This window comes from Lithobates pipiens, unplaced genomic scaffold (genome assembly GCF_037356315.1).
Source record: "Lithobates pipiens isolate NorthernLeopardFrog02 unplaced genomic scaffold, aLitPip1_a1.2 Scaffold_1, whole genome shotgun sequence".
NCBI classification, from domain to species: domain Eukaryota; kingdom Metazoa; phylum Chordata; class Amphibia; order Anura; family Ranidae; genus Lithobates; species Lithobates pipiens.
In genome coordinates this window covers 209,800,981-209,828,325 of record NW_027507685.1, presented here as the reverse complement: position 1 = coordinate 209,828,325, position 27,345 = coordinate 209,800,981, and the positions used below count along the sequence as shown (strand labels likewise).

The 27,345-nt window shown below is 44.8% G+C and overlaps 1 pseudogene across 1 annotated transcript in view; it reads right to left on the bottom strand.

The window, feature by feature from the left end:
- Positions 1–26,156, bottom strand: part of LOC143982523 (cytochrome P450 2G1-like) — a 93,998-nt pseudogene extending 67,842 nt beyond the window's left edge. The window contains exons 1-2 of the transcript XR_013274477.1: positions 25,924–26,156; positions 11,302–11,464 (exon numbers count right to left, since the gene is read on the bottom strand). The product of XR_013274477.1 is annotated as a cytochrome P450 2G1-like (transcript). The remainder of the gene's footprint in view (positions 1–11,301; positions 11,465–25,923) is intronic.
- Between the last annotated feature and the right edge of the window lie 1,189 nt (positions 26,157–27,345).

Here is a 27,345-nt window from a genome sequence, read left to right as displayed (position 1 = left end):
GTTCGTCAAACAGTCCGCTCAAACTTTTGAATGAACGAACACGCCCACACACGGCACTTTTTGAGCGGACAAATACGGCAAACTTTGTTCGTCGTACTAAGTCCGCGCAACTTTTGAAATGAACGGACTCGCCCACACACGAGGCAACAGTCCGCTCATTTCGAGCGCGTGTGCAGGTAGGCGGGCTCCGCCGCCTGGAATGTACTTAAAGGGGAACCCCAACGCCGAAAAAAATCGGCGTGGGGGTCCCCCCAAAGTCCACAACAGACCCTTGTCCGAGCATGCTACCCGGCCGGCCAGGAAAGTGGGGCGAGCGAGCGCGCCCCCCCTCCCGAGCCGTACCAGGCCGCGTGCCCTCAACATGGGGGGTGCCTTGGGGAAGGGGGGGCCGCGTGGCCCCCCCACCCCAAAGCACCTTGTCCCCATGTTGATGAGGACAAGGGCCTCTTCCCGACAACCCTGGCCGTTGGTTGTCGGGGTCTGCGGGCGGGGGGCTTATCGGAATCCGGGAGCCCCCTTTAATAAGGGGGCCCCCGGATACCGGCCCCCCACCCTATGTGACCCCACCCTATGTGAATGAGTATGGGGTACAATGTACCCCTACCCATTCACCTGTAAAATAAAAGTACCCAAAAAAAAAAACACAACACACGAAATAAAATATTTTATTGCACAGCTCCGGGGCTCTTCCGTCTTCGGGGGTCTTCTCGCCGGACTCCTCCGCTATCTTCTTGTAGCTCTTTTGCTAGCGGAGGAGTCCGGCTTTCTTCCTCCCCGCCGCCGGCCTCTTCTCCCGACTTCGGGGGTCTTGTCCCCCTCTTCGGTTCTTCTGCCGGGCCACCGCGCCTTCTTATAGCTCTTTTACAGGCGGTGGCCCGGTCTTCTGTCGCCGCTGTCGCCTTCCGTTCTTCTTCTTGTTCTTCTTCTTCTTCTTCTCCAGGAGATGTTGACACGTCGCTCTCTCCGGCCGGAATGCCAGAGCCGCGCTGTGCGGCCACTTATATAGTGACAATGGGGCGGTGTCACATGGTATATGTCACATGGGTTGGCCACATGGTGACCCCGCCCCCTTACGATGTCATAGTCCCCATGTGACATCAACCCATGTGACCAACCCATGTGACATATACCATGTGACACCGCCCCATTGTCACTATATAAGTGGCCGCGCAGAGCGGCTCTGGCATTCCGGCCGGAGAGAGCGACGTGTCAACATCTCCTGGAGAAGAAGAAGAAGAAGAAAAAGAAGAAGAACGGAAGGCGACCGGAAGGCGACAGCGGCGACAGAAGACCGGGCCACCGCCTGTAAAAGAGCTATAAGAAGGCGCGGTGGCCCGGCAGAAGAACCGAAGAGGGGGACAAGACCCCCGAAGTCGGGAGAAGAGGCCGGCGGCGGGGAGGAAGAAAGCCGGACTCCTCCGCTAGCAAAAGAGCTACAAGAAGATAGCGGAGGAGTCCGGCGAGAAGACCCCCGAAGACGGAAGACCCCCGGAGCTGTGCAATAAAATATTTTATCTCGTGTGTTGTGTTTTTTTTTGGGTACTTTTATTTTACAGGTGAATGGGTAGGGGTACATTGTACCCCATACTCATTCACATAGGGTGGGGGGCCGGTATCCGGGGGCCCCCTTATTAAAGGGGGCTCCCGGATTCCGATAAGCCCCCCGCCCGCAGACCCCGACAACCAACGGCCAGGGTTGTCGGGAAGAGGCCCTTGTCCTCATCAACATGGGGACAAGGTGCTTTGGGGTGGGGGGGCCGCGCGGCCCCCCCTTCCCCAAGGCACCCCCCATGTTGAGGGCACGCGGCCTGGTACGGCTCGGGAGGGGGGGCACGCTCGCTCGCCCCCCTTTCCTGGCCGGCCGGGTAGCGTGCTCGGACAAGGGTCTGTTGTGGACTTTGGGGGGACCCCCACGCCAATTTTTTTCGGCGTTGGGGTTCCCCTTTAAGTCCATACCAGGCGGCGGGGCCCGCGACGTCTCCTTCGCGGGCCCCGCCTACCTGGAGACGCGCTCGAAATGAGCAGACTTTCCTCCGAGCGGGAACAGTTTGCTCATTTCGAAAGTGGCCTACACACGGGCGGACTGTCCGCTCAAACCAAGTTTCAGCGGACAGTTTTTCGGAATTTCCGAAAAACTTTGTTCGTCAAACTGTCCGCTGAAGCCCCACACACGAGCGGACTGTCCGCTGAAACACTGTTCAGCGGACAAAGTTGAGCGAACAGTCCGCCCGTGTGTACGCGGCCTAAGGGCTCATTTACACTTGCTTCAACACACATTACTAGATAGTTTACACTTGCTTCAAAACAAGGCTTCGGACACGCTTTGTTAAAGCCCTCTGAACGCCAGTCAAAGCCCATGTCGCTAAATAAAATGGTTAGATTACAGTCCTGTTTACACCTGTTGGAATCATCTACATTGGAACAAAGACAGCTTAATCAACCAACCTCCATCCTATATTGTTTTTTATTGTTTCCTTATCATACTAGATTCCATCAGTGTTGGTTACAATATCCCTACATGGAGTTTGTTTGATACATGGACTAGAACACTTTTTGTTGTATTATTTTATTAGTTACAGGAATATATAGATCACATTTATTTATTCAATTGACACCTTTTCAATAATATATGGTTTATTAAAGCGGTTGTAAACCCTTATGCCACGTACACACGATCAGACTTTTCGACGGACTATCTGACGGACTTTGCAGTGGAGGTCTGCTGGATTTTCAAACAAACGGACTTGCCCACACACTATCACTCCAAAAGTCAGACGAATTTGAACATGATGACGTACGACCAGACTAGAATAAGGACGTTCATAGGCAGTATCCAATAGCTACCCTAGCGTCGGTTTTCGTCCGTCAGACTAGCACACAGACGAGCAGATTTTTCGACCGGACTCCAGTCTGTCGGAAATATATAAAACATGTTTTATTTCTAGGTCAGTCAGACTTTTGGGAAAGAAAAGTCCGCTGGAACCCACACACGATAGAATTGTGAGACGGATTCCGGTGTGCCGGACCTAGTCCGTCAAAAAGTCTGATGGTGTGTACGCGGCATTACAGACCACTTTTACCTACAGGTAAGCCTACATTAAGGCTTACCTTTAGGTGCAAGAAATATCTCCTAAACCTACACGGTTTAGGAGATATTTGCAAAAGAGAAGCACGTATGCGCCGTAGACAGCGGCGCGTAGGCGCACTGAGCATTCCACTGCTAACGACATCATTGTGGCTCCTGCCAATCACATCGCCGGAGCCACGATACCTGGAAGGAAGATGGATGCTTCGTGGAAGAGGGGACAGGGATGACATTGCTGACTCCTATGTCAGGTAAGTGACACATAAAGGGCAACTATGTGATGCATAGTAGTCCATTATGCTTTACATTTGCAGGGAAACAAAGAGGAAGTAAAACCCATCAGGGTTTACTTCCTCTTTAAAATGATCACAGTATAATAGGATTGCATCCAAAATAATAAGCGCTGTTTAGTCACAGAATCCCTGTCTTAAATTCTGGATAGTCCAGGATAAGAAATTAGGTCATCGCAAATTAGATCTAGATAAGAAGATCTTACACATGGAAGCTAGATGGATATCTAGAGTCAATTCCAAGATACCTAATGGACTGAATGTCCTTTAAAAATTAAATATGAAATTGTAAAAAATATAGATCTCTAGTGTAAAACTTTGTTGAGTTTGATTATTATTCTTTAAAGAGGAGCTCCACTCAAAAGGGGAAGTTCTGCTTGTTTGCTCCGTCCACTGTCACGTTTACCATTCTTTGGGGGGAGCGGGTACCTGGTTTTGACAGTTATGAGCTCCCACTCCTGGCTCAGATCTCCATGCTAAACTGAGCTGGAAGTTTGCTCCCTCCTCCTTCCCCTGCAGTCTTCTTGGACATACATTATATTGTCAAAAGTATTGGGACACCTGCGTTTACACACATTAACTTTAATGGTCTTAGTCTGTAGGGTTCAATATTGAGTTGGCTCACCATTTGCAGCTATAACAGCTTCAACTCTTCTGGGAAGGCTGTCCACAAGGTTTAGGAGTGTGTCTATGGAAATGTTTGACCATTCTTCCAGAAGCACTTTGTGAGGTTAGGCACAGATATTGGATGAGAAGACCTAGCTTGTAGTCTCCACTCTTATTCATCCCAAAGGTGTTCTATCGGGGTGAGGTCAGGGAAATCCAGTACCTCCACCTCAAACTCACTCATCCATATCCTAATGGACCTTGTGTGGGGCCCCAAGAATGCAATAAGTTAATTACCATAAGTATATAATAAAACCAAACTAGGGGACACAGGATACTAGAAGTCCTGGTCCCAAGGTACTAGATGAACCATACAATAACCTGTATCAAAAGGTGTCCACCAGCACAACCCAGCATGTAGAGTCCTGAAAACTGCTCAAAAGTGGTTTGTAACAGACCACTATTTGAGCTCCCCAACCCTTCCGGCGTCAGCACACGCCACCAAGCGGCGGTGTCCGCTCGCCCGCAACACACATGTGCATAGTTCCACGCTGCCGCGCATGTGCAAAGATCATTAGATCATCGTGTACACTCTATTGGAGTCTGAAGGGTCAGCAATAAATTCAGCCTCTAGATGACCTACCAGCTGGGCAGCCTGCCCCCTTTGGAAACTAGTGGACTTTATAATATTTGTTATTTCTGCAATGAACACTCCATGTAGGAACGCCTTAAATGCATCCCACACTTCATGAACACTATTGCTATCTGAGTGGATGCGCCAAAATTCTGCAATTTGGGTTTCCATGGTGATATGTGAGGGTATGAGATGCAGTCAAAAAGCATTTAGCTTCCAAGGAGCTCTCGGCAAAATTGTAAGGGGTTGTGCATTCATGTAAACCAATAGAGGATAATGATTCCAAGACACCTCTTGCGGCATACATGATATCATGAATTATATTAAAGGCATCTGGGGTGCATAAACAAAAATCTGTCCTTGATAATGAACCATGTTTTTTAGAAAAGCAGGAAATTGTTTCTGCAAGGAGTGTTTACAATGCCATGGGTCTATCCGGCCCACTTTTTTGTTAAATTTTTAAAAGGTTGTGTGGCGAACACCGCCCCTTTGTGAGTTGGCAGGTGTTTATCTAAATTGCTGTCTAAACAACAGTTAAAGTCTCCAGCCACAAACATAGGGATCCCAGGGTAGCCCAGCTGATAAGTCAGTATATGCCTTAGGACTGTAGAATTATAAGGAGGAGGTATGTACACAAAGGCTAAATTGTATTTCACAAGAAAAATACAGCATACCAACAGTATATAAAGTCCTTCAGGGTCAATTTGTTTATCCTCAACCTGAAACTCTAGATCCCTGTGAACCAGTACACTCCACCCCTTGAGTAGAAAGTGTGAGTGGAGTGGAACACCCATCTAACCCAAGAGTAACCCAGACATGACAACATCTCTGGTGTGAGATGCATCTCCTGGAAGATGCAAATTAGCAGGTAGATGTTTTCTGAGCATCGTAGAGATCATGGTATGCTTAAGTGGCTTGTGGAGTCCCCTAACGTTCCATGAAATAATTGGCACTGCTGTCATATTGAATTAATACGTATATGGTTAGCAAAATGATAATGACATAGTAAGTGTGGGGTACAGGTTTCTCAATGCCCTTAAACACTGTTACTCATTGAGGGTTAGTAGTTGAGTTACTCAGGTAGGCCCCTTGCAGCGTTAGTCATGGTAGCATTCTCTGGCATAGTATCAACAGGCAATGTGGAGTAGTATCTTCATCTCTGGAACAGCAGTCAAAGTAAGGGCAAACCAAACCACTTGTTTGCCAAAGTTTGGTAGTGTGGTCAACAGCAGCACCAGTAAGTAGAATCCACTGGGAAACTCGCTGTCCTGTATTAAGGGCCCTTAGTTCACACCCTTTGGGAAGCAACAAGACCACCACCACCATCTCTAACGTAAACTGTATGTCAAACAGGTAGGGCAATAGGTTACTCCATAATAAAACCCTGAGGCCATGTGCCAACAGGGCCCAATTGAAACACATGTAAGAATGAAGACTTCTTTGAAGTCTTTGCACTTTGTACAGCTCATTCTATCAAAAGGGTGAGAGATTCTCCCAGCTATAAGATCATTCCCTTCAGAAACTTGTGTGTAAATGCCAGCTTACTGTTAAGTCTCAGTGGTGACAATTGATGTGTCAATCAGCTTCAGCAGTGTTTCACCCTGCCTGGCATATAGCATTTTCATTAGCATCCAACCAATCAATGGCTGAAAAAATGTGATTTCCCCCCAGCAGTAATGCAAAGCCTGGCCGGAAAAAGCATAGCATAAGTAACTTGCAGACGGTGGAGACTTTTTTTTAACATCATTGAAGTGAGCCCTGCTACACTGGACCTCTGCTGAAAAATCGGAATAAACAGATATGCGTACTCTATTGTGTTGGATATTACATTGTTCTCTAGCCTTCTGGAGAACAATTTCTTTATCCTTGTCGTTTAGTGGGCGGGCCAGAATAGTGTGTGGCGGGTGACCAGGAAGTAGGGGTCGCGGTGGTACTCTGTGGAAAGGGCGCACAGAGTACCACCACGAGTGAAGGACTCCTTGCCAAACACTTCTAGGAGCCATTGTTCCACAAACTCTGTAGGATATCTTCCTTCCACCTTCTCAGGGAACCCCACTATTCTCATGTTATGCCTTAGGTGGTTCTCAGTGTCCTCAGCTCTCAGCTCCATAGCTTTTGCCAGCTGCACTGTGGATTGGGAATCCCTAATAAGTGGGCCCATTTTGTCTTCCACATCACTTATCCTCCTTTCTGCTGCTGTTGTGTGCTCCGTGATCTTTTGGATATCCTGGTGGATCAAACCAACCTCCTCTTTCAGGCCTCCCAGGCGTTCTTTTAATGTATCTACTGAAGCTGTACATTTGTGCACTGCCCTGAGTATCTCAACCAGGGTTGGTTGCTCTCCTTCCCCCTCCTCTGCCTCAATAGAGTGTTGATCCATGCTGGCCTACCCTGACTGGTCTGCAGTAGACCCCATGTGAAAAATGGCTGGAGTGGCTGTGAGATCCTCCCCTGTATCCTACCTGGTAGAACTCGCAAGCTCTTGGGCAAAATAATAGAGCATGTCTTTGGGGGGATCTTTCCCTGCTGCCTTGGGTAACTTGAAAGGTTTACTCAGTGTGTCTTTCTCTTTGTCCACGCCACAAGGGCCGTGCTGTGAGAGGGCTGCTGTCTCAAGTTGGATGACCTGTTGCATGCCATCATCCTTGCCCCTCCTGGCCAGCATAACGGGCATGTACGATTTCTTTAGATGCCTTATATTCCGCTGGAGGTACCGGTAGGCAAGTGGGTCAGGCAGGTCGATCCAGTGAGCTGGGAGCAGGATCGTTGCAGGATGATAACCAGGAGCCCTGTTAGATGCGACTGTTTACATGCCGCTCTTGACCATGCCCTGGCAAAATAAACTTTGTTTGAATTGTGTAGAAGCCAACCATTATGTACGCGCATGTCCTGCAAATATGCGTAAGTGTCTGTCTATTTCTTCTGCCAATATGCCACCATTATCTGCCAGTGCAACTAATTTATCGCTCCAGATCTTGTTTCGGCTACCAGAAGGAGCAATCCTAGTCACTGCAATTTTTGACTCTGGGGCATGCAGTTGCTTTATTCACTTGGCTTTCTCAGCACAACAAGGCATTCCATTAAAACCAGACTCAAGGACTTTGTGTATACCTGGCAGATGGTTCTTGTAATAAATCAGGACTTGTAACTCACCTCCTTTACCTTTTGTTACTCCCACCAATCATAAAGAACTGATGAGGCTTGATTCCATCTCATCTCCTCTATTACCTATTATTCTGGGCCTACCATGGCTACAGGCGCATAATACACAAGTTGACTGGAATACAGGAGAAATCAGCTTCCGATCTACCTACTGTCAGGAGCACTGTCTGCCAGAATCCCCAATCACCCCCATAAACCTGTTATGTATGGATTCTGATAAGGAGACATGTCAATCGGTACCTGAAACCTACCATGAATACCTTGATGCCCTTCCTGCACGCTGGCCATACGACTGCACATTTGAACTACTTGCGAGGGCCGAGATTTCCTTTGGGTGAGTTTGTTCCACTTTCTGAGCGGAAAAAGGAGGCTTTGAAATAATAAGTTGATGAAAATTTGGGAAAAGGCTTCATCCTCCCCTCCACTTCTCCAGCAGGGACCGTAATTTTCTTTGTGCAGAAGGAGGATCACTCTCTATGTCCATGCGTAGATTACCGAGAACTTTGCAACCATGTTCACCAAATGCGAGGGGGCTACAACTTGATTTGAATCTGTGAAGGGGATGAGTGGAAGATGGGCTTCTGTACTAGATTTGCCCACTTTGAATACCTGGTGATGTCCTTCGGTCTAGGCAATGCCCCTGCCACCTTCCAGCATTTTATTAATCATGTATTCAGAGATTTCCTGGACATTTTCGTGATGGTATACTTAGATGACATCTTGATTTTTTCGGTGTCCCTTGACCTACATCGGGGACATGTCAAGAGTGTTTTGTACTGGCTCCGTCAACATGGACTATATGCCAAGCTTGAGAAATGTGAATTTGAGCGGCAGAACATCCAATTCTTGGGCTTGATTATCTCAAAAGAAGGGGTGAAGATGGATTCCCCAAAAGGTCTTTGCTATTTTAGAGTGGCCTGCACCTACAGACAAGAAGGGAGTTCAGCGCTTTATGGGGTTTGCCAACTTCTACAGGAGATTTATCAAAGTATTCTCCGCCATTATCACTCCCATCATGCAACTTACCAGGCAAAGCTTCTGATTCCATTGGACTCCTAAGGCACAGGTTGCATTTGAAACATTAAAGAGATTCTTAAGTCACCCAGACCCATCCCTGCCATATGTAGTAGAAATTGATGCTTCAGAAAATGCTGTAGGGGCAGTTGTGTCACAACGCCAAGGACTCATGGACTTAATGCACCACGTGGCTTTTTTCTCACAGCGGAGAGGAATTATGATGTCAGGGATTGAGAGTTACTTGCCATCAAAGCTAGAAGAATGGACTTATCTACTGGAAGGGGCAGCACACCTGATACTGATCTATACTGATCAAAAAAATTTAGGAACTCATTGTCTCATATGTACGACGATCCTACAGAACCATCTATGCTAGACACCATGCTGTCTGCAGGTAATTTCTTATTATTACAAACTTATCTCCTCTCACAAATTAAACAAGCCTCTGTGGATATTCCCAGTCCTTATGCAGTTAAACTGGTGCCTAAAGAAGGATTGCTGTGCCAGGAAGATAAAATATTTGTACCAGAAAGAGTATTGCCCCGTACTCACGATCACAATTTCCATCAGAAAAAGTCAGAGGGGAGCTTTTCATCGTATATTCAGACTGTGTCTATGCCCCGTCGCACTTTTTACGTCAAAAATTCTGACGGACATAGAGAGAGAACATGTTCCATGTTTTTCAGATGGAACAAATTCCTAGCAGGAAAATCACTAGTCTGTATGCTGTTCCGCCGTACCAAATATAGTCTCCGATCGGGGTGGGGGGGGGGGGACAATTCACTTCACGCTTCTGGAAGGCCTTATGCAAAGTCTTGAAGATCAAATTATCCTTGTCCTCCGCTTATCATCCACAGACCAAAGGACAGACAGAAAGGACTAACCAGACGCTCGAACAATACATCCAATGTTTTACATCATTCATCCAGGGTGATTGGGCATCATTACCACCATTGGCAGAGTTTGCAAATAACAACGCCAGCCATTCTGCTACGAGGCAGTCCTCATTCTTTGCTAACAATGGCTTTCAACTGTCCCTTTTGCCTGACTTTGTTCCTGAATCCACAGTGCCAGCTGTTCAGAGTATGATAGACTTTGTCAACCGCAAAAACAAATTATTACAAGAAGCAATGTCTAAAGCACATGTGGATAACAAGAGAGCTTTTGACAGGAAGAGAAGAGAGAACTGAATCTCCAGGTGGGTGACCGAGTCTGGCTGTCTACAGCAAATCTCAAGTTGGCTTGTCCCTCGAAGAAACTTGCACCCAGGTTCGTGGGGCCATTTCCAGTGAAGAAGAATATAGCACTGTCAATTATACACAGTAACAACAGTTTGGAAGATGTTAAATTAGTGGATATTCCAGAGAAACTTATTTGTATTGACACATTTGCAAGTTTCAGTTGACTGATTGTTTGTTTTATTATACTGATAATAATGGAATAAATAATTGTATAAATTATAAGTGAAGAAAATTAAAAATACCACACGTAGTAACTAGATGACACTAAGTATAATTTCAAATGATACTTAGTGCCATCCAGTGACCAAATTCAATATTTTTTGTTTTAATTCAATGGAAAACATTTGTTCGTCACACAAAATGGTCTAATAACATTTGTTGTTTTTTTGTTGCCCCTTTGGAACAGAACAAATTTATATGCTCTTTCATTAGGCAAATTATTATGATTTGTTTTTTATACACCCCTAACTCAAATGTCTTACTCTGAGAATTTCCATCCACAGCGAATCTCACACTCAAGCTCCTTTCATTTAAAATTTAACTAAAGGCCTAAAATATTATCTTGCTCAAAGGCCTTCAGAAAACACCCCTCCTCCAAGTGTAGCACCCCTGTTGAATGGTAGCTAAATGTATTATATTAATGGCTGAGCTGTAACCATCTGAGCTGGAATCTATTTAAAAGGATTCTGAAGGTTCTCCCCTTTCATCTGGTGGTTGATTACTCTTGCCTATTGGTGAAAGAATGTTCCAGCAAACAACCTCTGGAGTTAGGAATATTTATTCAGCCATGCCATTGCCTGAGGGTCTATTTCAGAAGATATGTCTTAGAAGCAAATAAACATTCGGGGGAGCTAGTCAGAGTCTCTTACCCCTGTGGATGCCCTCCTGGGAGGGTCCAATATTTGAGAAGCTGCTATGATTTGTTGGGTCACAGCATGTGCTGTGGGCTGGTGGCCTTAAGAAGAGACATCTGGTAGTTTGGAGAATGAATCCCTCACTTAACAGTGCTGCTAGAGTGTAGGGGAGAAGCTACATGCCTATAGCTTGAGGTATTGTAGGACTTTTCTTGATGAAGGGACAAATGGCTGGTGGTGCTATAGCTGGACTTTGAATGCTCTTTCAGAGTCACAGGATTTAGAGCCATCACTAACTGATAGTGTTCCTACCGTACCATGACACTGGTCCCTGGGACAAAAAGTGATTGTGACACTCCCCAGCAGAGTAACAAAGAATTATATTTTTGCTATATATGTACAAATTACTCACCGTGGTTCTGGTAGGATGTGTCAAATGTTGCTGTATCCCCTCTGGCTAAGAAATCGTCAGCTCTATCCACATAGACTTCTTTGACTGCATTGTATCCATTAACCACCACGACTGGACGAGACCCCAGATAGATGGTAAACACATCCCCATATTTCTCTCTCATCTATGCGGAAATAGAATATATTAATGTTATAAATTGATGTATTCAGTCCAAGTGAGGACTTTCTGTCTTTCTAAGGTTGTTTCCATGAACACATCATGTGTATCTGACTATACACCGCAATGTTTTATTATTTTAAAGCGTGTTTAGCCTTAGATATACATTATTTTTCATGTTTTGTGTTTTTTCATGCGTATGTATACAAGAAGTGCATGTAGGCAGGTGCAGGTTTTCCACCAACCAGTAGGTGCTACTATGCCATTATGTAGTTTAATTTAGTATAGTGTAGTTTAGTTTAGTATAGTCTTTATTGGGAATTGTACCCTCATGGACTCGGGAAGTGTCTCAAAACTGCTGCACAGAGCAGGTAAGTTTAATTTATATATATATATATATATATATATATATATAAGAGACTTTAATATCACTAAGGATAGTGAGTGTGATCTCTTGCAGACTGGGAACCCCAGTCCTAGGCCCTGCCTATAAGCAGGTATTCATTTCTCTCATAAAGATCACAGTACCCTCCTTGACAGTGACTTAGGTGATCACTGCTGTGGAACTTATTCCTGCTGCTGCTGTATAATCTTTCTGCAGTGCAGACAAGGTTAAACTGAATATTCAATAATGCAGAAGTGCAGCAGCCATTTTTAAGATGACCAGTTTGCAATGTTCATCTATAGAGTGTCTCCAGTGTAGGGGCAGCTATCTAGGCTGGGTCTGGAAAGAATGGAGAACAGTGATTGGCTGATGCAACATAGCAAGGGGAAGTGTGTCTTCAGGCTGGGAGGGAGAAAGAGGAGAGGAGGGGCTGGAAGCAAGCAGGTGTGTGGGAAAAAGACTGAGCTGCTGCTTCAAATGGATGAATGGATACCTGCCATAGCTGACCACAATTAGGTGAGGCCTCGGTGAAGCAAAGAAATTTAGAACCTTCTGCCTGTGAGGGTGTGATTTGGATGCCTGGTGAAATCAGACTGTACAAGAGAGTAGGGATGAGCCGAACTGTCAGGGATCCACCAGCACGGGATGTGCGACTATGCGTGCGCGCCGCTGGGCGATCTGCTCATCGGCGCGCATGTGTGCACATGCGTGACTGGTGTGGGTGAACAAGCAATGGGGGCGCAGGCATTCGTGCTAGTGCCGTTTTGCACCAATGGCCCTTTAACCACTTGCCGACCAGCGCACGACCATGTACGTCGACAGAATGGCACGGGCAGGCAAATGGGCGTACATGTACGTCCCTTTAAATTTGCCGCCCTGCCATCGGGAGCGTGCCCCCACGGCGCGCTGGTCGGGACCCCCGTGAGTCCGGTCGCGGGACCCACGGACTCGATCGCCGCGGGCATCCCCGCGATCGTCTCACGGAGCGGCTGAATGGAGAAGTGCCGTTGTAAACAACATTTCTCCATTCTGCCTAGCAACTAGTGACGCTGATCTCTGCTCCATGTGATTGGAGCAGAGATCAGTGTTCACTAAATGAAAGCCCAACCCCCCACAGTTAGTAACACACTCCTAGGAACACTTAACCCATAAACTGCCACCCACTGGTTAACCCCTTCACTGCCAGTGTCATTTACACAGGAATCACTGCATTTATATAGCAGTGATTACTGTATAAATGACAATGGTCCCAAAAATGTGTCAAAAATGTCCGATGGGTCCCCCACAATGTCGCAGTCACAATAAAAATCGCTGATCGCCGCCATTACTAGTAAAAAAAAAAAAAATGCTATAAAACTATCCCTATTTTGTAAACGCTATAACTTTTGCGCAAACCAATCAATAATCGCTCTATTACCAAAAATATGTAGAAGAATACATATCGGCCTAAACTGAGGGAAAAAAATGTTTTTTTATATATTTTTGGGGGATATTTATTATAACAAAAAGTAAAAAATAATGCGTTTTTTTCAAAATTGTCGCTCTATTTTTGTTTATAGCGCAAAAAATAAAAACAGCAGGGGTGATCAAATACCACCAAAAGAAAGCTCTATTTGTGGGAAAAAAAGGACAACAATTTTGTTTGGGAGCCACGTCGCACAACCGCGCAATTGTCAGTTAAAGCGACGCAGTGCCGAATCGCAAAAAGTGGTCTGGTCTTTGACCAGCAAAATGGTCCGGTCTGAAAGTGGTTAAGAGAATTACCTCTGTCAAGATGTCCATTCTCCCTAAGCTTTTATATTTGTTCCAAATGTTGCCTATACCTATAACTTATGAACATCTGAAAAAATTACAAGCTGATTTATTGCAATATGTTTAGAACTATAAACGGCATAAGATACCCCGTTCGGTGCTCTGGTAGTGGCTTGGCATTCCCCAACTTCATAAAATACTATCAAGCGGCCCAACTATGTTCAATTGCCTCATGGTTTACCCAGCATTCTTTTAATAAATGGACGGAAATAAAAAAAATTGGGTTAGCTCCTCTAATAATCTACATTGAAGCACGAATGTGGAGGTGGACCCCAGCCGACTTTTGGGGGCTATGTCCCAGCTCAGGACACTGACGTACATTGTCCCTCCAGTGTGCCCTAGCCTCGGAAAAGTCACTGATGACTTCCTTTCTGTATAATCCCAAGATACTGACAGCCTCACTCCCCTTATGTCCTTCCTTGGGCATCAAGAAATATGTTTCATTTTGGCCATATAGTAAACCCTAGATCTCACAAACTGCTGCCATTTTCTGAGCTTCAGGAATTTGACCTACCTCGCCAGCGTTTTATTGATATCTGCAGGTATGCAGCCATTATGCCCAAACTATTACCTCCAGTTTGCAATTTTCCACTCCATCCCCCTTTGAACACATTATCTTAGAAGGCTTAGCACGAAGGGGAATGATCTCGGACATTTACAAGCTATTGAATGTCTACTCCTTTCAAGCTCAAGGTAAATACAAAATACTCATATATGCTTCGTTGGGAGAGGGCACTCAATGAAGTGATCTCTTTAGAGAAGTGGCGGGTGATCTGGTCACAGCCTGCTAAAAGTCCCTTTGTACACTCTATAAGCAAAATGTATATAAAATTATCTACTTTTGGTACCTGACTCCGGATGTTCTGCACGCCATCTACCCCACTAGTTTGGATCGCTGTTGGTGTTGCCACAGGGACAAAGGCATCCTTCTCTATATATTCTTGACTTGTCCACTAATTACCCTTTTTTGGGACTCTGTACATCAAATGTTCTTGTTGAGCCTCTCCCCGCTTAAAATTTCAGAAACCTATAAAAAATTGCTCCGCCATATTCTTACGGCTGCACGGTGTCCTATTGCCCTCCATTGGAAACAACACTCCCCTCCCTCCTGTGATGCCAGGGGCGGGCTGGGCTAGGGGGTAATTGCCCCCCTGGCAGCTCTGATTCCCCATAAAAAGGCAGATGTGCTGCCAGCTGGAAACTAAGCAAGTGCAGTTCGCAGTGGCCTCAGTGTTACTGCTCGGGGCGACTCTGGAGGGAGGCTGACTGGGCTGGATAACAGCCCAGAAGTGTGCAGGAACATTTGTGCTGTGAGCGGACATGTCTTGTCACAGTGCTGTCCCCTTCTTCTGAGCTGACAGTCTGTGTCCATTCCATTCAGAGCACTGCCTCCTCTAGCCCCTTCTCTCACTGTGCCCGCCCACAATCCGGGCAGCCCCTGTGCTGTGTCTGTGAATAGGACGTGAATAGGACGTGAATAGGACGTGTGAATGTTTAAACTGAGATCAGACGGTGTTCTGTATGGGCCGCTCTGGAAGCTGATGACTGAGTCAGCGAGCCTCATGTTGGGTCTTTCATTCCAAGTGAATGAGCTGTGACTCCCCCCCCATCTCTCCCTTCCTGCTCTCTGCCAAATTCCCCCCCCCCATCTCAGATAAGGAGGTTTATTTCAGCATCCTGTGCAGTACCTGGTCCTACTGTATGTACTATGATGTGGGCTCACACTGGTGTGCTGCAGTTTGACTGCAGTGTTGGTGATCTCACTGTCTTCCTGCATGTTACCCCCTCCCCAGTCCCATAGACTCCAATTAGTTTGCACATTTTTGCTGCATTTTCTGAAAGTGCACAACAACTGCTGCATGCTGCATCTTTGGTGCACTATAAAAAAAACTGCAGCAAAAACGCACAACATAAAAGAAGCCAAAGGGACTGTGGCTAAGGAAAATTGTACATAAGCACTGTGGCCAAACTGCAGCACAACAGTGTGTGCCCAAAGGCTTGTAAACACTTGCAGCAGGCACTACCTCTTTGCTGAAAAGTGATCCATGCTCTGGTCACTTGCTCATGCTCAGCAGCTCCAACCAGAGCTGTAAGTTTTTGTTTTTTTTCATTCAACTCGCTGGATTGAGCAAAAAAAATAAAATAAATGGTGGCTTTACTATTAGGGATGGGCGAATGGTTCGGCCCGAGCATAAGTTTAGGCCGAACTGTGGTTGTTCGGATGATCTGCGAATACCGAACAATATGTGGTGTTCGGTGCAGATTCTGAAAAAACGCCGGAATACCCTTAAAGTCTATAGGACACTAACATGAAAAATCAAAAGTGCGCATTTTAAAGGCTTATATGCAAGTTATTGTCATAAAAAGTTTGGGGACCCGGATCCTGCTCCAGGGTGCATGTATCAATGCAATTTTTTAGTTTTTTAAACGGGCGTTTTTTGAGAGCAGTGATTTTTTTTAATGCTTAAAGTGAAACAATTAAAAATGAAATATTCCCCAGTAGGAGAAACTAATTCGGGGATCAGGGTCATAGGGGTATCGTGGTGAGACATCATTGCCAGTAGCCTACCATTTCTATCACCCTGCTCAAAAAACCTTTGTTTAGTGTGAAATACCTCCAAACGGGTGACCTCAGAGAGGTGGAGGTGAAGATTCCTTTTGGTGGACTGTAGCCACTCAAAATTGGAAATCGAGGGGTCAGACCCATAAACAGCGGATGCCTCCTTGATCTCCTCCTCCAACTGGGTTGTAGTGGCCTGTTGATTCACCTTTACTGCCTTAATTTCTGACATATAGTGCCCTCTAGTGAATGCCTTGAAGGCATCCCAAACTGTGGGAGGAGAGGATGACCCCGCGTTATGTTCCCAATATTCTCGCAGTATTTGTGGGATTCGCCCCGCTATCTCTTCATGGGAGATCCAATGGACCCCGAGGCGCCACAGGGAGCCGCTGCGCCTCTCCGTCGTCCGCATAGTAATCTTGAGGGGGGAATGGTCAGACAGCCCACTAGGCAGGTATGTCGCCTCTACTACGTCTGATAACATAAGTTGATTTGCAAACGCATAATCAATTCTAGAGGAGGTTTTATAGGACGTAGAGAAGCATGAGTAAGCTTTAGTGTGTGTCACAGGTGCTATCTGTAATACAAGAAGTGGTGGGAATAGATGTAGCCCAAACCCCGCGGATATGCCTTCTGGGATTAGTAGAGGGGTTGGCCCCCAGGATAGCGGACAGAACTTTGATAGGACTCCTACTTTTTTATGCCAGGAAAATGATCACTTTATGCTGGAAAAAGCAGGCCCCGCCGTCAATGCTGTTGTGGAAAACTCATGTCAATAAAGTACTACCACATTATAAGGACACATACCAGAATAGGGGATGTCCCAAAAAATACATGAGAGTGTGGGCCAGATGGCTGGCTGAGGCCTCCACAGCGACCACAGATTGAACATGTAAGTGTTGCCATTCTATGGGTGGATGGGATTCTTGTTGTAGGGGGTGCCTAGTATTGCTCTACTTCTTTGTATACTTTTATATGGTATAGCCATTACTGTGGGTCTAGATCACTTTTTCTACTGTCCCTTGCGGAATTTGGTCCTTAATTATCTTCATCGAGTGGGAGCCAACCAAGCACTAAGTTAGTTGTTGTTTGTTTGTGGACGTGCTACAGCGGTAGATTTATTATGTTGAAACTAGCTGGCCCCTGCGTGGGTCTAGTCCTAATAATGTGGCATGTCACTGTTACCTGTTGAATGTCTGTTTGTCTGTCTTGAAATCAATAAAAATATTTTCAAAAAAAAAAAAAATGAAATATTCCTTTAAATATCGTGCCTGGGGGTGTCTATAGTATGCTTGTAAAGTGGCGCATTTTTCCTGTGTTCAGAACAGTACCAGAGCAAAATGACATTTCTAAAGGAAAAATTGTCATTTAAAACTGATCGCGGTTGTAATAAATTGTAGGGTCTCGGCAATATAGATGCAGATAATTGAAAAAAGAGCAATGGGATCCCTCCCCCCCATTACCAGGCCCTTTGGGTCTGATATGGAAATTAAGGGGAACCCTGCACCAATACCAGACCCTTCAGGTGGTTGCCCTGTGGTTTTGGGAGTCTGCAGGCGGGGGGCTTATCGGAATCTGGAAGCCCCCTTTAACAAGGGGACCCCCAGATCTCAGCCTCCCCCATGTGAAATGGTAATGGGTACAAATGTACCTCTACTATTTCACAAAAAAAGTGTCAAAATATTAAAAACGACAAAACATAGCTTGGGACAAGTCCTTTATTAAAAAATAAATAAATAAATGCCCCACGATGTCCATTCATCTTCTTCTAACACACCAAGGTGGACTGAAAAATAAAAAAAAAGGGTATAGGCTTGTGGATGAAGTTGATCACACAGGCGAGAATCTTACCACAACCCTTTCAAGGGGGGCCGGGGGTGCTAGTGCCTCCATGCCATCGGCCATAAATCGCAAGGGGTACTGCTGGCGGTTCAATGATAGTACGTGCAAATGTGGGGTTTTGTGCCGGTTTCATCACAAATGTTCCGGATGCGGAGGTTCACACCCATTGTCCAAATGCTTCCAGCAGGGTAAAGCGAAGCCGACCGACGCTGGAAAAAGGGAGAACCCCAGTGAAGGTGGAAAAAATGGTCCCATTCCTCAGTTGGTATCCGGATAGGGCTGCAGCGCAGTTTTTATTCCGAGGGTTTTCTGAGGGTTTTACGATTCCTTGTATGTTGTCTACCATGCCTTCCAAGGGCGATAATTTACGCTCAGCAAGATTACATCCGGAGATTGTTTCGGACAAATTGGCCAAAGAGGTGTCCTTCGGAAGGATGGCGGGGCTGTTTTCTTCCCCCATTTTGGCGGATTTGGTGGTGTCGCCGCTTGGGATAGTTCCCAAGAAAGAACACAAAAAATGTTGCCTTATCCACCACCTGACACACCCATGGGATGGTTCGGTCAATGATGCTATTGATCCCCAATTGTGCACAGTGTCTTACGCCTTGTTTGCTGATGCCATCAAATAGGTGCGTGCATTTGGACAGGGAGCGCTGTTAGCGAAGACTGACATTGAATCGGCTTTTTGCTTACTTCCCGTCCGCCCGCAGAGCTTTCGGTATTTGGGCTGCGTTTGGGAGGGATCACTGTTTACCCATGGGCTGCTCTATTTCCTGTTCCTTTTTTGAGACTTTCAGTCCCTTTTTGGAATGGGTGGTGCATGACGTTTCTGGTTGGCAATCTGTCGTCCATTACTTGGACGATTTTCTGGTGTTGGGTCCTCCTGGGACTAGGATATGCCAGATTTTGTTGTCAACGTTGCAGCATGTGTTCCAAAAATGTGGGGTGCTGTTGGTACCCGAAAAGACGGAAGGTCCAGTTGAGGAATTGAAATTCTTGAGTATCATTATAGATACGTGGTGGATGGAGTGCAGGCTTCCTGTGGATAAATTGGAGGATCTTTGAGAGATTGATCTGGCGTGTGGTTGTAAGAAATTGCAATTGCGTGCCCTACAGTCTCTTTTGGGCAAGCTTAATTGTGCTTGCCGCATTATGCCCATGGGGCGGGTTTTTTGCCGGTGGTTAGCAGCTGCTAACGCTGGGGTAACGGCTCCCCATCATTATATATGGCTCCTTCAGGCACATCGTGAGGATTTATGGGCCTGGAAAAAGTTTCTCGACCAGTATAATGGGAGATCATTGTGGATGGAAACGGCGGTGTCCAATTTTGACTTGGACCTTTATACTGATGCGGCTGGGTCAGTCGGGTATGCGGCTTATTTTAGTGGTAGGTGGAGCGTGGAACGTTGGCCGGAGACGTGGAGGTGTTCAGAATTCATACGCAACCTGGTGCTTTTGGAACTTTTTCCAATAGTTTTGGCGGTGGAAATTTGGGGGCAAGAATTTTCGAAATAATCGCGTGCGGTTTCACTGTGACAATTTAGGTGTCGTGCAAGCGATTAACTCTGTTAGTTCTTCCGTCGTGTGTTTGCTTAGGCATTTGGTTTTTCAGTGTTTGAGTTTAAGTGCTTTTGTGTTTGCTGTACATTTGCGGGGGGGAATAACACAGTGACGGATGCCCTTTCTCATCCACAGTTGGAGAAATTCCGTTAGTTGTCACCGGAAGCGGAGCGGCTCGGAATTCCATGCCCGGATTATTTGTGGTAGGTAGTTTCGCCACCATAGCAGGTTTGATTCGGAGGTCAGTTTGCTCCAGTACCTGGACAGCTTATGAACGGGTTTGGGAGGAATGGCAGAGGCTGGTAAGTTCGGTGGGTGGGAGTTTTCAGGAGGAGGATAGGTTACATGTGTTGCTGTATTATATTGGAAAAAACTTTGAGGAGGGGGTTTCAATCTCATCTTTGAATAAGAAGATGGCAGGTTTGGCGTTCCTTTTCCAGCTCTCAGGGTTGGGAGATGTCACAAAATCTTTTCTGGTTAAAAAAGCGTTGAGGGGTTACAGAAAAGGGTGACGGGTGCCCAATTCAAGATGTCCGGTGTCTTCCGGGATGCTTGGGGTACTATTGGATGAGTTGCCAGTAGTCTGTTTGACACCTTTTGAAGCGGTTCTTTTTAAAACTGCCTTTGTTCTGGCTTTTTTCGGGGCTCTGCGGATTGGGGAATTGGTAAGCCCTTTGACTAAAGTTGGGGGAGGTCTGGGGGTGTCTGAAGTCACAGTGCAAGGGGGCAAGTTGTACTTGTACGTTAGAAAATCAAAAACGGACCAGTTGGGCCGTCGGTCCACGATGTTGCTCGGCTTGTTCTTGATTCCCCCGGTCTGCACGGTTGCATCCGTGGTTCATTGGTTAAGGGTTCGAAAAGCGGGGCCGGGACCGTTGTTGATGCATTCTGATGGTTTGGCGTTGTCTGGTTTCCAGTTTGTATCAGTTTTTCTGAAATGTTTGCGGGCAGGTGGTTTTGATCCGGGGGCTTATGCTTCCCATTCATTTCACATTGGGGCAGCCACCGAGGCTGCTAGGTGGGGTTTAGATGACTGAATCTTACAGCGGATTGGTCATTGGGAATCCAGGCATTTCAGATTATATGTTCATCCGCATCTCCTGTGATGTGTCTTTGTATTTGTCATAACCTAGTGTATGTTGGTTGTGACAGTGTTTCTGGCATTTTGTGTGCCTTCATGTGTTTGTTGGGGCTTTTTTGTTATTTTGTTATGCTGTTCTTGTATTTTATGTTTTTCAGATAAAGAATGTTTGGTGTGGATTATCGGCAAAACGGGCTGCGATTCGTCCGGATGGCCGCCAATTAGGCTTCCCAAGGAACTCGGCAAGAGTAAGAAGGATCGGAGTCCCGAGCATGGTGTGGTCATGGGTGTTGCCTGAAGTACACATATATGCTAGATTGGATAGACCTCCATATATTTTATCGGTGCGCGCTGGGGGTAACAATCTGGGGCTCCGTTCTGCTAGGGAATTAATTAGGGATATTAAGTTCGATTTTTTACGTTTACGTTCCTTTTTCCCAGATGTTATCCTTGTCTGGTCAGATATTGTGGGCAGAGCCTCCTGGCTTCTCGCTCGATCAGTGGAGAAGCTCAATAAAGCAAGGATTAAGTTGAACAAGGAGGTGGCACGATTTTTTTGTCCGAAATTGTGACCTTGGTGCGCCATACGGAATTAGAGGGTGACAACTGGCTCTACCTGCGAAGAGATGGTGTTCATTTGAACGCTATTGGGATAGATATGTGGTGCTTGGGCCTGCAGGATGGGATTCAGAGGGCATTGAGTGTGTGGCGGGCCATGCAAGTGTGAGGTTTCACACTTGTGGCATTGGTGGCAGGGGTCTCAGGGTTTTTGAAGGTGGGCATGGTCAAAAGGTTATGTGGAGTATGGTGGGAGGGGCTCATCTTTGGTATGGGTACCTTCCCAAATTAAGTGACGTCATTATGACAAGATTGGTATTGGGGCTGTATCAGGTTAGTAAGGTTTTACAAAATTGTCCTCGAGCTGGGGTATTCATGGCTGTGGGCCGTGGTATGAAAATGGTAGCCTAATACAGCAGATGTTGTAGACCATGCTCGCCCACAAAATACCTGCTTTAAGAGCCAGTTAGTTTAAAATGATACAGTATGGTTGATATTTTTCAATATGTTTAATAAAAGGCTGCTATGGTCATTTAAAACCCATAAAGTCTGGTGTTTCGATTTATTTGTAGGTTGGTGAGGTTAGGAGTGAGTGGCCACGGCAGCCGGTAAGTCTGCAATACACCAGTCATGTGATAACTTTGTTTTTTCTTAAGTGTTGAACACAATACAGGAAGTGACTGCTGTTTTGTTTAGAAGGTTGACCCTTTTACCCAGGAGGCTTGATGACCTACCCCTGAACACTTTGTCTAGCAGTGCAGACTGGTAGGACATAAAAGGAACCAGGAGCGGCCATTTTAGGTCTCTTAGGATTGCGTAGCCAGCCTGTGATGATCTGTGCTGAGGCCTCCCATTAGAAGCCATCACAGATCGCAACTTCTACAGTTTGTGTCCTGGCGGTGCAGGAGACACAGAGATTGAAGACATCCAGAGACACTCATTTGAGCATCGGAAGATCAGGTTCACCCAGCATAGCGAAGCGGAGTAACGGACCCAGTTGAGGGAAGAGCAAGCTACGGTCACCGGACTGAAGCTACTACACGGAGTTCCAATCCAGTTGGTGAGCGGGTCAAAACCCACAGTTTGTTAACTTTTACACGCAGATAGACTCATACACAGGCCTCACCTGGGATTTATATTTCCACAAAGGAGGAGCCGAGTAACTGACACTGAGCAGGTTTGAGGCCTATCTACTCTGACATTTCTAAGTTTTGTAACATAGTTTACTGAAGCTACACCAGGAGCACCTTTACCTCAACTTAACTTACTTTAACTTGTGGATTACAAAGAGTTACTTTAGCTAGCGAAGACACGAAGATCAAAGACTAAGTACTTTAAGTGAGATCTCACGCATAGCTTTAAAAATAGGGGGAGCTCCCAGGTATAAATATTGTTTGCAATTGTTTATTTTGAAATTCATTGTACTGTCGTCCTATGTTGGGATGACAGCACAATTATTGTAATCACCTCTGAAACATATTTACAGTAAAATATATCTGGTTAAGTATCCAGCTTGTGTGGAGTGTTGTTTTCTCCCAGCAGGTGGAGCCAGAGGATCCTGAAACTGTTTTAGGGGTTGTTCGGCTAGTACCCTTTTTCCTTCAATGTGTTTACTGTTTGCTCCAATTTTGGGAATGTCTTCTTCAGTACAATTACTTAATACGTTGTGTGTTGTAACACTATGGGGGGCATTTACTAAAGGAAAATCCACTTTGCACTGCAAGTACACTTGAAAGTGCAATGAAAGTGCATTTGGAAATAAAGTCGCTGTAGATCCAAGGGCGACATGCAAGGAAAATAAAAAAAAAGGCATTTTAGCTTGCACATGATTGGATGATAAAATCAGCAGAGCTTCCCCTCATTTCAGATCCCCTCAGATTTACAGCGACTGCACTTCCAAGTGCACTTGCAGTGCAAAGTGGATTTGCCTTTCGTAAATAACCCCCTATGGGAAATTGCATTTATTTGCAAAAATCTTTCTGTATCCTTTTCACAAATTAACCACTTAAGGACCATTCTCGTTTTACCCTTAAAAATCTCCATAGGTGACGTTGAAAAAATTCTACAGGTTGCATGTTTTATGTTACAGAGGAGGTCTAGGGCTAGAATTATTGCTCTCACTCTAATGATCATGGAGATACCTCACATGGGTGGTTTGAACACCGTTTTCATATGCGGGCGCTACTCACGCATGCGTGTTCAATTCTGCACGTGAGCTCGTTGGGACGGGCGTGTTTGAAACATTTTTTCTTTATATTATTATTTATTTTACCTTTTTATTTTTTGTTTTTACAGTTTTTAAAAAAATAAATAAAATGTCACTTTTATTCTTATTACAAGGAATGTAAACATCGCTTGTAATAGAAAAAAGCATGACAGCACCTTTTAAATATGAGATCTATGAGATCTGGGGTCAAAAAGTCCTAAGATTTCATATTTAGACTAAAATGCAATAATAAAAAAAAAAATTGTAATTTAAAAAAATAGTTTTAATAAAATGGCCTTTTAAGAGTTGTGGGTGGAAGTGAAGTTTTGATGTCGCTTCCGCACAGCAATTGTATGGAGACGAGTGGGGGCCATCTTCCCCTCACTCGTCTCCATACCTGACAGGCTTTCTTTTTTCTATTTTCATCTGTTGATCCAGCCAGTATGTCTGTTGTGAATGTATCAGTTACAGGGATAAGACAAACCATTTAACACTAGCAGGGGTGCTTACAATGATAAAAGAGTAGTGCACTGTACAAGGAGATGTTTAAACTACCAGACGGGTAACAAACAGTAATCCATAGCAGTAGTTACACTGATATCAAACAAGAATATCAGATGACGTAACCCAATAAATATATTAATAAAACTTAAAAAAGATTCCAGAAACATAGCATAACATAGCATAACGTGTAATAAGGTGCTTAGTTGGAAAGGAGCCAAATTGGCTAAGAAGTATATATATATTTCGAAAATGAAAATCAAAGTAGCAAAAGTAGTGACACTGAATGATATTGCACCTGCATGCTAAAAAGAAAATATATATACTGTGATATTAGTCTCCTAATGTGAAGACACATAAAAAACAGATAAATAGAACTCAATATATCAGAGCAACAAAAATAGATAAGAGATGTCCATAGATAAGATGTGCAAAGTGTAGCGATTTTATCCCAAAAAAACATAAAGTGCCGGTGCTTGTAAACAAGATTCGGTGTAAAGTGCTGATGGTGGTGGGTATCCCGTGTAGTCCTGTGTGGTATTTTTATGGGTGTCCCCTTACCTTACTTCTGTAAGGTAACAGCATTAAAGTAGTGTATCTTTAGGGTCCTTGGTGACCTTTCCCTTTAAGGTCCTGGCTGGCGTTCCTATCCTGCCTATTCGCAGCGGTGTGTGGCCCCTTTAAGGGTGGCTTTAGGGTATTCAGCAAGGAGGGTCTCAACCAAGTATCATGTATAAGGGATTAAAGCATAGAGGAAGGATGCCCCATAGTGTAGTAATTTTTACAGCATTTATTTCGATTCAGGATTAAAATAAAACAGGTACTCACAAACATATAATTCACAGAGCGTTATATAAACGAGCAGCAAGCTCGATGTGCATCACTTCAGGTAGCAGCAGTCCCGACACGTGTTCGTCACGAATCACGTGACTTCATCAGGGGTGCTTACAATGCTTTTATTTATTTATAAAACCTTTATCCCAAAAGGAAAAAAATCTGTTGCTGTAACTTTTATGACCCGTACACACAACCAGACTTTTCAATTGACTTGGTGCGGCGAACAATCCAACGGACTTTGCAGCTGAGGTCCACGGGACTTTCAAACGAATGGACTTGGCCACACACGATCACTCCAAAAGTCCAACGGATTCGAACGTGATGATGTAGAATAAGGAAGTTCATAGCCAGTAGCCAATAGCTGCCCCAGTGTCGGTTTTAGTCTGTCGGACTAGCATACAGACGAACAAATTGTCCTCTAAAAGCTGAGTCCGGTGGACAAATTTGAAGCCAGTCTTATTTCTAGGACCGCCGGACTTTTGGAAAGAAAAAGTCCACTGGAGTCCACACACGATCGAATGGTCCACCGGAAAGTCCGATCCTGTATATGCGGCCGTAGTGTGAGTTGGAGTTTGGCTTAAATTTGTTAGTAGTGTATCTAGCATTCCCTTCCACCAGATTAACAATGTTGCTGTCCAAAGGTGCCCCTGCACTCTTACATCCATGGTGAGGGCACTCTAATACAAGAGGTGTGTTACTGACAGGATAACCGGGTAAAAACACAGGGAAAAAATCCTAAAATAGAAAATAAATGCAGCCACCACATCTAATGATTGGTAAACTGCAATACAATTTTTTTTTTTGTTTTGTGTTTAATACCGCAATAATATTAAAATTAAATCTGAGGGATGAAGTTCCTTTTTGAGATCTTTAAAACTTTTATGATGGATACATTTTTTAATTTACTAATTATATTTACAATTTTTCTTCTAATGACTAAAGAAAAGCTGCTACATTTGTATCTAGTAAATATAACAGAGCATGTCTGGTCTATTTGCTAATCCTTATCTTGAATGTTTCTATAAAAATTTCTGTGTTGTGACTATTTTGTTTGCCTTTATTTTCTGAGTCAACTGATAAATGCACAGATCTTGTAGGCTACTTAGAGCAAAACGTTCACTTACTTTTCCCAGAAAAGTCACAATGTCTCCTCCATGTAGCTGTAGAATGTTCCCCAGTAGAGGTAGGGGGGTCGGACCTGGTGGAAGTTTTCCTCTTTTCCAAAGCAGACTTAGGCTCATGAAACCGAAGCCCGGTGACTACTAGTGCAAGAAAGAGAGTGATATTTTCCGAGAAATACATGGCAGGTTCTGAGATCATCCACAATTACCAGCCTAGAAGCACTGCAGATCATTTCTATACAGACTGAACAGAACAGAATATCAAATGGGTGGGACTATTGCGTAGATATTGCAAATAGCATGTTGGATTTCGCTGGCAAGGGAACTCTGCAAATAGTCTTTCCTTCTGTCTAATGAAGACAAACTCCTGAAAACCGAAAGCCCAAAAAAAATCATTTGTTGCAGCTTACCCTTGATTTTTTTACTAGTAGAAGCTTATCTGTTTTTAGAGGTGATTGCTGCAATAGTTTTCTTTTTTTTTTCTTTTGTATTCAATTTTTTTTTTATTGTAATAAAAAGAGCTCTTCCTTCCACATCTATGATTCTATTTATATAAGTCCCACAATACTGTACAAACAGCAATCCATCAGCACCAGAAAGCTTAGCTGTCATGGTCATCCGTAGTTGCTGTCATAACTGTCTCTGTAGGAGCTTCCTCCTGAGCTATCCCCATAACCTCCTTGACTCCTGCCACTTCCATAATAATCCCAGGATCCACCACCATAGCCACCCCTGTTGTCAAATCGGCTGCTTCCATAACCACGGTCACTTCCACCACGGCCGCTACCTCCACCTTTTATTTTATTTTCAAAATATACAAAAAAGTAGCACTAAAAGGGACACCATATAGGTGTATGAAAACAAATGGTGATTAAGAGTCCATTCACACAGGGGCAACACGACTTCCAGCGCGACTTTGGGAGGCAACCTGGACACGACTTGAGTATGACTCACAGTGTGACTTGAGGCAATTTACAAGGCAAATTGAATTTGCATCCAGGACAGGGGACTTTGCCAGTGGCCAATCACATAATAATCAGCTCTGTGGGAGGGAGGGGTTTGCCTAGAAAACTATTTTAACTTCCTGGAAAGTTGCTTCAGTTAAGACAAGAAATCCGACTTGGAGGCAACTTCCATTGAAATCAATGGGTACAGAAGTTGGATTAAAGTCGCACAGGAACCTTTTCTGAGTGACTTCAGTAGTGTACATTAAGACGGCTCCATTCACTTCCACTGATTTTCTCAACCGCACGACTTGGGGCGACTTGAAGTCGGATCCCAGGTCGCCCCTGTGTGAAACCGGCTCTAAAATGCTGTGAACACAAATCAATGAACAAAACAATGATATATAATAGCTAGAGCATATGAAAGTCCAGTCACTGGGTGAAGAAGTAAACTTCATAGGGCATGTGTCCAATGCGAAGA